We start from the raw sequence: 9,330 nt of genomic DNA, 5'->3' as shown, positions 1-9,330 counted from the left end.
ACTGTATCCATGGCTGAAAATGCATGTGAATGTAAAGTTAACACCCTTCGTTTAGATCGAGGGAGGGAGTATATGTCCAAGGAATTTCATGCATATATGGCTAAAAAAGCCATAAGGCATCAATGTACAGTGCCATACACACCTCACAAAAATGGTGTGACTGACAGGACGAACAGGTCTCTCATGGTGGAGATGGCACGATGTATGGTGAAAGCCCAAGATTTACCTCATGGTTTTTGGTTAGAAGCAACTATGTGTTGAACAAATGCCCTACCAAGGCCTTTCAGTCTAAAACTCCTTGTGAAGCTTAGCATGGCAGCAGTAAGCCTTCTATGGCTCATTTGCGTGCTCAGAAAGCAAGGGATATAAACTCTACCATCTGGCCTCAAAGCGGATTTTGGTAAGTAGAGATATTGTTTTTGTCAAAAACTCAGTCTAGCCCATGTTTTCATGCAAAAAACAACAGAATGTATGCTCACAGGACATGTTTGATTCGCTCCTACCACTGTTTAATTGGAGGGTAGCCATATGTAGAGCAATTGAATGCTCAACCAAGTGCTAAAATTCAGCCTTTGCAGATGCAAAATTCAGCCTGCGAATCGGCCTTTTGATGAGGCAATTATTGAGGATGTAGTGGATGAGGAGAGAGAAGCCATAGAAGAATCTAGGCGTATGCCAAAATGGCTTGTGCAGACATTGAGGGATAGCAAGTTGGAATCTCATTTACCTAGCAAAACTCGTGCAGGTTCTCATCATGCTGATTATTCTCATGTGAATCATGTTCTCATTTCTACTTTATGTAATGAGCAGGAACATGTTTCCTTTGAGGAAGCACAGGATGATGATCATTGGATGCATGCTATGCAGGATGCATATAACTCTATACTCAAGAATGACACTTGGTCTTTGACATATCTACCTCATGGCAAGACGGCCATCGGTACTAAGTGGGTTTACAAGTTAAAACGCAAAGCAAATGGTAGCATTGATCACTACAAGGCCAGACTTATTGCAAAGGGGTATGCCCAACAAAAGGGCATTGATTATGATGAGACCTTTGCACCCACATCTCTATGACTACCATTAGGTGTCTCATTGCTTTGGCAGCACATCATGGGTGGAATGTACATCAGTTGGACATTAAAATTGCATTCTTGAATGGTGATTTACATGAGGAGGTATATGTATCGCAACCTCCTAGTTTTGATGTGGAAAGGAGAAGAGTCTAAAGTATGTAGGCTGAAAAAAACTCTTTATGGCCTTAAGCAGGCTGCTAGAGCATGGTATGAGAAGATTCTTGCATACTTGGTTGCAAATGATTTTTTGCAACAGTCCAACACAGAGTACCCTCTATGTGAAGAGGAGTAAGGACACATTTTTGGTCATCGTTCTATACGTTGATGACATGCTACTCATCACGGGACCTGATATAGATCAGATTTCAGCCTTTAAGGCTGATTTGCAGCAGTCATCATTTGAAATGTCATATTTGGGGCCCTTTCATTACTATTTGGGGATTCAGTTTATGTGGCGCAATGATGGTATTGTTATGCTGCAGTCTAAATACATACAAAAGCTATTGAAGAGGTTGAATCTTGAAGACTATAAACTTGTGGCTACGCCTATGGAGATAGGTACTCGACTTAGTCTTCAAGATGTAGGAGACTCTCAGCAGGCTATTGGATCCCTTCTTTATGTGTGCAACATGATGCTAGATATACAATATGCAGTCTCACAATTGAGCAGATTTATGCATAGCCCAAGTACGAAGCATTAGCAGGCTGTTAGGCGGGTTTTTTGCTATTTATATGGCACTCAATATTTTGGAATATTTTATCCAAAGGGGGGTGAGTCACAACTGCATGCTTTCAGCGATTCAGATTGGGTTGGATGTTATGACACATGAGTGTCCAATAGTCGGTTTTGCTTTTGCCTATTCATGTATATCATGGCTCAGCAAGAAGCAGCCTCTTATAGTGGCCACTTCCAGCTGTGAAGCTGAGTACAGGGCAGCTTTTATAGCTACAGTTAAGTGTGTGTGGCTCAGACATCTTATGGCTAATTTGGGTGTGTTGGATAGTTGTCTAGCACTACGATTTTCATTGATAGTAGCCAGAGCGCATTAGCAGCTACTACGAGGAACCCTGTGTTTCATGCTCGCACTAAGCATATTGAGGGGTATTACCACTATGTTAGGGAAAGGCTCTCTGCCTACACATGACAACATGGCAGATTTATTTATGAAGGCTCTTCCTCTTCAAAAGTTTTCGTAAAGCTTTGGGCTTACTGTCTTTTCAGGATTGATCGGCCATGCCCTATACATGTTCACATCATCACTCCAAGGGAGATTTGCAGCATTATATGGTAGTGATGTGCGTGAACACACCTAGGGCCGTGCATATGTACACCCTCTTATCTGCTCATTTTGGAGTGTGTAGTTATCTTTTGTATCTGGCACACATTTGTTGATTCTAATCGAGTGAGTTTGTGTGCTCTCAAGCTTCTCTATCTTGTGTGTGTGCATTGTTGCAACCCTAACCCTAATTCTAACAAGTTTTCTAGCACCCCACGTGCTGAAAAACAGTTAGGAATAACTGAATTTTACAAAAAAAAATCTTATGATAGAGCTTGCTTCCAGAAAGCAACAGACATGTAAGGTGTTGGTGAAAAGCCAACATGCACTGTTATTCATGTTAACATATTACCGAACGACGACAAAGAATATAAATGATTAACAATACAAACATAGATAAACAAAAGATAAGGAATCGACAAACCATCAATATTTGTGTATTGCTTCTTCTATTCTAAATCATTCATATGCTTGTGCTTTGTGTTTTAAGATGTTAACAGCTGTGGTACAAAATGTCGCACACTTCCAGTATATCGTTTGAATAATAATTAAGGTAAATTCATAACTATTCGATGGTGGATAACTATGATCTAAGCTACGAGTTAACACCTGGCACACTCGATGGGCAGTTCTCCGCACGGACGAAGGATGAACCCATTTGATGTGACGAGGATAAGTAAAGACAAAACCGGATTCCGTAGTTTCTTCAAAGAAGTCATCCTGAAATCCTTATCTAGTTCTATTTAATGGGTTTCTAAAATCTATGTCTATAATATGGGCGGATGGATGAGCTTGCCTATAAGACTGAAATTGAGATTGTAAATAATTTGAAAAAGAATGAGGATGGATATCCAGATTGGCAACTTTTGGATGATCTTCAGTCTGCTCTGCAGCCTTTGACTGGTTACTCGGACCATATAGTCAGGTAACGGCACCTTGTCTTTGTGCTCCAGTTAAACCTTTGGAAGATTGACCCTTATGTGCCGGTTATTTGTATCTGCTTGGGCACTTTGCACTTTGTCGTTGATTTGGTGTAGCTTGTTGACTATTCTCTGGAGATTGCTGGTTTAGTGGCAGCACATCCTTGCTGAAGTGCGCCATGATCCTCTGTACTATGCGCCAGCTAGAGGGTAGAGGCAAATTGTTGGAGCGTAATGTCTCCACTGCTTCCACTATGCATGCTGCTCATTGCTCCATCTCCCTCTCTAAAACTTGCACTGAATTTCTAAGCTCAGTTATTTTTCCTTCACTTTCTTGAACATATTCTTTATGAATATTTTGAAGTGTTTGAAGTTCTTCTTCATATGCTTCTAGCTTCTTAATTGTATCTTTAAGCTTTGTAGAAGTAGCAGCTTCTTCTCGTAGTTTATTTATTATGGTTAAATCATGTTCTTTTTCATCTTCTAGCTCACCATTACGCTCTTCCAGCTGCTAATTTTCCAATTTTAAAGCTTTAGCCTCATTTTTTAATTACTTTGCATTATGGTGAAATGCTTGACCTTACTCCTGAATCAAAAAATATTGCATTCGTAGTTGACCAAAAGTCGAATCTTCAGATGGACCTGCTTGCTCACCTTTGCCTTTAGAACTACTTGTAGATTGGCCTTGATCTTTTTGTGCATTCTTTTCGGCTGGCTCTTGAATAGGACCAGATGATTCGTCGAAACCGCCTACCGGATTAATCATCATTTTGTTGTTGTCAGATCTTATCCGGGTGGCATGTCATCTCAATAATTTTTTAAAATTCTTCAATATAGTTGGCATACAAGCTGTCCATAATCTCCCTGAATGTGTCCCTTTCACTTTACTGATGACTCATATACTTCTGCATCAACATCTACCTCGAGAGCGCTAAATCTACTTTGGAGCACCTACAAAGTTGCTCGATCTATTTTTGCCTAAGTCTCGTGTTGCTGGATCACAAACATATGTTGGCTTAACAGATGTTGGCATTGTAGCTTAGCATCCGATCCACTGCACTCGGCTGGCCAAGTCGCTAACAAACATCACACTCCCGAGCAAATTTACACGCAACTTTTATCACTGTAGGCCACCATAATCCAGCTTGAAATATTTTTTGATCTATTACTTCTTTAGAAAAATGGCTGCCACTTACACCTTGATGAGCTTACAGTAAAATATCTTGTTGCTCATGTGATTGTACACATTCGTGAATAATCTGACCAATGCCCATTTTATATAGTAATGGGAGTATTACATCATGATATATTCTTGGAAAATCCACAAAACTTGGTGGAAACTTTTCATCTACCTTTCACCAGCCAAGTGAACATAAATTGGACTACCCTATAAGTTTTGCCAATCAATAATTATGTGAGGCTGAGATGAATTATACCACCATAAAGCATGAAAGTTTAGGAATGGTATATTCGGTGAAGAAATTTTGACATTACCTTCTAGCTAATAAATTTATTTTTTTATGTTGATCATCAAGCCTTGCTATAACTTGTCAATAAACCTTTCTCCACAGGTAGGATCACTAGGTGGTTGTTAATTCTTCTCAAGTTTAATTTTATAGTGGTGTAAGACCTAGCAAGAAACATGTCATGGTTAATTATCTATCTCGTGTACCTAATGGGGGTGAAGCACTAAAGATAATGATCTACCTGACGCTACACTATTTAAAGTTGAAGTTATACCAGAGTGGAGTGAGAAAATCGTTAACTTTCTAGCCAATGGTTTTCTAGAGAAAAAGACGCTAAGGAAAGATCTAATAAGGAAGTTACTTAAAGAAGCAAAACTTTAACAATTGTTGGAACTCTTTATAGAAGAGTTAATGACATACAAAGCACTACCCCAGGGAGGATGAATACTTATACATCATTGAACAAGCACACCAAGCTAGTGGACACTTTTCAACAAATATTACTGCAAGAAAAATTCTACAATCGGCACTGCCCCAAGGAGGATGAATACTTATACATCATTGAACAAGCACACCAAGCTAGTGGACACTTTTCAACAAATATTAGTGCAAGAAAAATGACATACAAGGCACTGCCCCACGGAGGATGAATGCTTATATATCATTGAACAAGCACACCAAGCTAGTGGACACTTTTCAAAAAATATTATTATAATAAAAATACTAAAATTGGGGTATTGGTGGCCCACACTCTTTAAGGATTGTGCATTATTTGTCAGAGGATGTCACGACGAGTGCCAACGATGTGCAAAACCACAAAAGAAGGACATGATGCCCTTGCACCCTATTAAAGTTCTAAAACCCTTTATGAAATAGGGCATTAATTTTGTGCTAAACCACAAAAGAAGGACATGATGCCCTTGCACCCTATTAAAGTTCTAAAACCCTTTATGAAATAGGGCATTAATTTTGTGGGACCCATCAGTCTGCTGGCTGCACATAGCACCCAAGCAAGGTACATTTTAATAGCTACCGATTATGTCATGAAAGGGGCCGAAGCAAGAGCTTCAAGAAAACCAGATTTTGTGGTAACAGCTAAGTTTCTTTATGAGAATATCATTACCCACTTTGGTTGTCCTTTCGAGCTCGTGAGTGACCAAGGGAAACATTTTATAAATTATATTATATGACATCTCCCCGCAACGTTCATGATCTCTCACTACAAGTCCACTCCATACTACCCACAAGTAAATGGTCAAGCGCTAAGAGCAAAAATCTCATAACATCCCAATAGGTTTGGCGATAGTCTCGTTAGCATTCTCAACAAGGATATCCGGGACTTCTAGACATGGCTTAGCCATCTTCTCCCAGCATTTCTTGGTGATTATGCTCTTTTCTATACAGTTACTATCCCTTGAACAAATCAAGGATTCAACTACAAGTGGTGGAGGCCTCATTCCCTTCCATGATGACACTGGGCACATCTAGGGTTTGTGAGTCTTAGAAGTAGTCGTTAAGGTTCTAGGGTGTATAGTATCTTAGACTCTCACTTGCTTGTGTTTTGATTCGAGCTTCTCTTGTCTTTTTGTAACTAAATCACTAAATTATTATACTTTCTCAATCTCATTTTGAGGGCTAGGATAAGACCCAAGTTTCATCATGTGTGATTTAGTTTCAAGAATTATAAGTTCTCATGCGGTCTCCTTTCCCATGCTCTTAGTTTTGGGTGGTATTTCCCTACCAAGTTTAGAATCAGCCCTTGTGTCCAAGGAGTATGACTCCTCATCAAAGTCCCGAATGAAGATTGGCTCTTAAGGAGTTCCCTGATTTGTCTTTTTGGCCTCCTTCATATTCCTATTCTTAATTGACTTTTTTCTCCTATGGCCCTTCTTCTTAAGCTTTGCTACCGATGCCATAGATAGTTGCTTGAGAACATGTTGGTTTTAGGCTTGTAGCCAGGTGATAGCATTCAAAGGTGTGGGATCCAAATTCTTTAGGATCTGCCTTTAGGTTCGATTACTTATCCCAATGATGTTTAGGGGTGTGATGATGGGTCTTGTTTGTGGACTTGTCATCACTAGAATCTTGTTGGGGCAGTCCTTAATCTAATGATCTATGCCACAATGGTTACAAGTAGCTAGTGACATGCTTGAGGGTACCTCTTGGTTACAAGTAGCTAGTGGCATGCTTGAGGGTACCTCTTGGTTAATTTGAGGAAACTTTATACGGTTTTTCAAAACTTGATGGGGACCTTGACAGTGGTAACATTGAAGAGGCATTCTCCTTCCCGTTGCACTGATGTCTCGGCTCCTTCGCAAAGTGGCAAGTTGGTAAACTGGATTAACTTCCCCTCTCCCATGGCATGAATCTTGGAAGAGTAACATGAGTCCGATAGGTGGGGGGTTGTACATGAATTCCTATAGGTACCAATGACATATGAGCCAAGGGTGCCGCTAGTCTAGCCATTTGTGAGGATGCCCCCCTTGCTCTAGGTTGCATTGGCAAAAAAGTAGAGGAGATGCAGGGAATCGAGGATGTTGGGTGAACGTTCCTTCTTCTGTGGCCCTAGGAGATGATATGGACATGTTAACTAGGCTTGGAGCCATTGTTATAGGGACCATTGCAATCATGGTTGTAGGACATGAAACTAATGGAAAATGTTGTGTGATTGGTCATAGGTGGTGTCGTTATGAGTGGCATAGTACCCAGTACCATAGTGTCTAGAATTGTGTCTCTACTACAATCTTGGAATGTAAAGCATGTGCTAGTAGACTCGTGGATTCCTATGTAACTTTGAGGAAAAATAGAAGAAGTTGGGGCTTAGTCCATCGTGTAGCCAGGCATCGCCACATATGTGGGATCAGTAGGGTTTATGGTGTCTCCATCTCACTCAAGGTAGGGTCTCGTGCATTGCTTGTCCCAACTTGTGTCTCTTGGGCATGGGGATTTCCTATCTAAGCCTCTCTTGATCTACATAGCTTGAATACATTCCACCAAGACCATTTGAAGTTTCTCTTCCTTGTTTGTGGAAGTAGAAATAGATTGCTTGATTTCCTCCAAGCCTAACAGCATAAATAAGGCACATAGCCAGGCTTGTCAAGGTTTCCTTAGTGGCATCAAATTCCTAGCTCTTAGTTTGCAATAATGTGTCTGAGAATCTTACACCTAGATCCACCTTGGATATAAATTCATGTGGTCTTGTGCTATCTAGGCTGTTAGTCACTTGGGCAAGTGGTGAAGCTTGGGTGGCTTGCCCAATTAGTGCAGTTTGGGTTGCTAATCACTATTGGGCATGGCATAAGGTCTCTTCCTCTTTCACCTTAGCATCTTGGATTAGGGCTTCTGCTTCTTGCACCTCCTATTTGGTCCTACCATCTGGTATTAAGGTTTGGGCGAGAGTCTGTAGACATCGGGTTGCTAGTCAAGATTGGTCCCATGTGGACAAGGATTTCCACATGTATAGGGCTTATGTGTAAGGCAACACTACGTGTGGCCTTGGACATGACCTCCACTCCCTTATCTCCAAATTGAAATGCTACTTGGTTAGGTGGCAGAGGCTGTAGTCAAAGCCAAACCCCTGAAGTAATTAGTCATGTGGCCTATCAAGCTAGTGGTGGTGGCGGGTCTAGTGTTTATTGGTTGAGTGGGGCTTTCTCCTTGAGAGTCTCAGGCCTTGTACCAAACTGAATCTTGTTCCTGAAGAGGGTCCCAAAATAAAGGTGGGTTGATAAGAGTCGATGCGATTTCCTCTAAATCCATCTCTATAATGCACCCAGATCGCAAATATTTAGAGGAAATCGCATCTGACTAGAGGGATGTTTCAGATAGTTTTGTTTTTAAATATATTTTTAACTTTTTTTGGGTGTTAGAGAAACTTGTCCACAATGGGTTTCAGATAATTCTAAACACTTTGGGAAGGGTTGTGCATACACTTTTTTTTGGGCCCGACCAGAGGGTTCCCTATAGGTGTGGCTTAACTATGGGAAAGTAATTTTTTTGGGTCTTGTATATCAAGTGCACCAAAACGACCACAACAACCTAAAACCTGCATAATGGGCAAACTTAAGTGCACTTTGAAAAAAAAATCTATATATGTATATATTTTTGCTTGTTGGCCCTTTTTCCTTTTTTCTCTTTGTTAACTTCTTTAAAACTTTTCTTTACATTTTTTTTACTTTTTTTCCTTTTTTACTTTTTACTTTTGTATTTTAAGGTTTTTGATTAGTGGTTTACGATTTTCGGTTTGTGGTTTTTGGTTTTTGGTTTCACCACTACTCGAAAAGGGGTAGCCAGGGTTTTTGGAGTTTTCCAAGATTCCCTTTTTGACTTGGGACCTAAAGCCTACATGCACTAAATGCGGCTAGCCAAAAGACTTACAACTTGTGGCCAAATTAGAGGTGGATTAAGCTAGATTAATATGCGTAATTTACACTAATGGAAAAATGCAAAAAGCTTGCAAAACATAAAACTAATTTTGGTTTATAAATCCTACCCCAAATTGTTATTTCTAATCCAATTTCTCCATGTAAGGTGTCTAAATTGGGGTAAACCCTATGTCCCAAAACAAATTTTAAAGTCTAATTCGCTCAAT

Source organism: Cibotium barometz, chromosome 13 (assembly GCF_041138505.1).
Source record: "Cibotium barometz isolate CiBa-2024 chromosome 13, ASM4113850v1, whole genome shotgun sequence".
Lineage (NCBI taxonomy): Eukaryota > Viridiplantae > Streptophyta > Polypodiopsida > Cyatheales > Cibotiaceae > Cibotium > Cibotium barometz.
The sequence above is the reverse complement of the archived record's forward strand: the minus strand, read 5'-3'. Positions refer to the sequence as shown.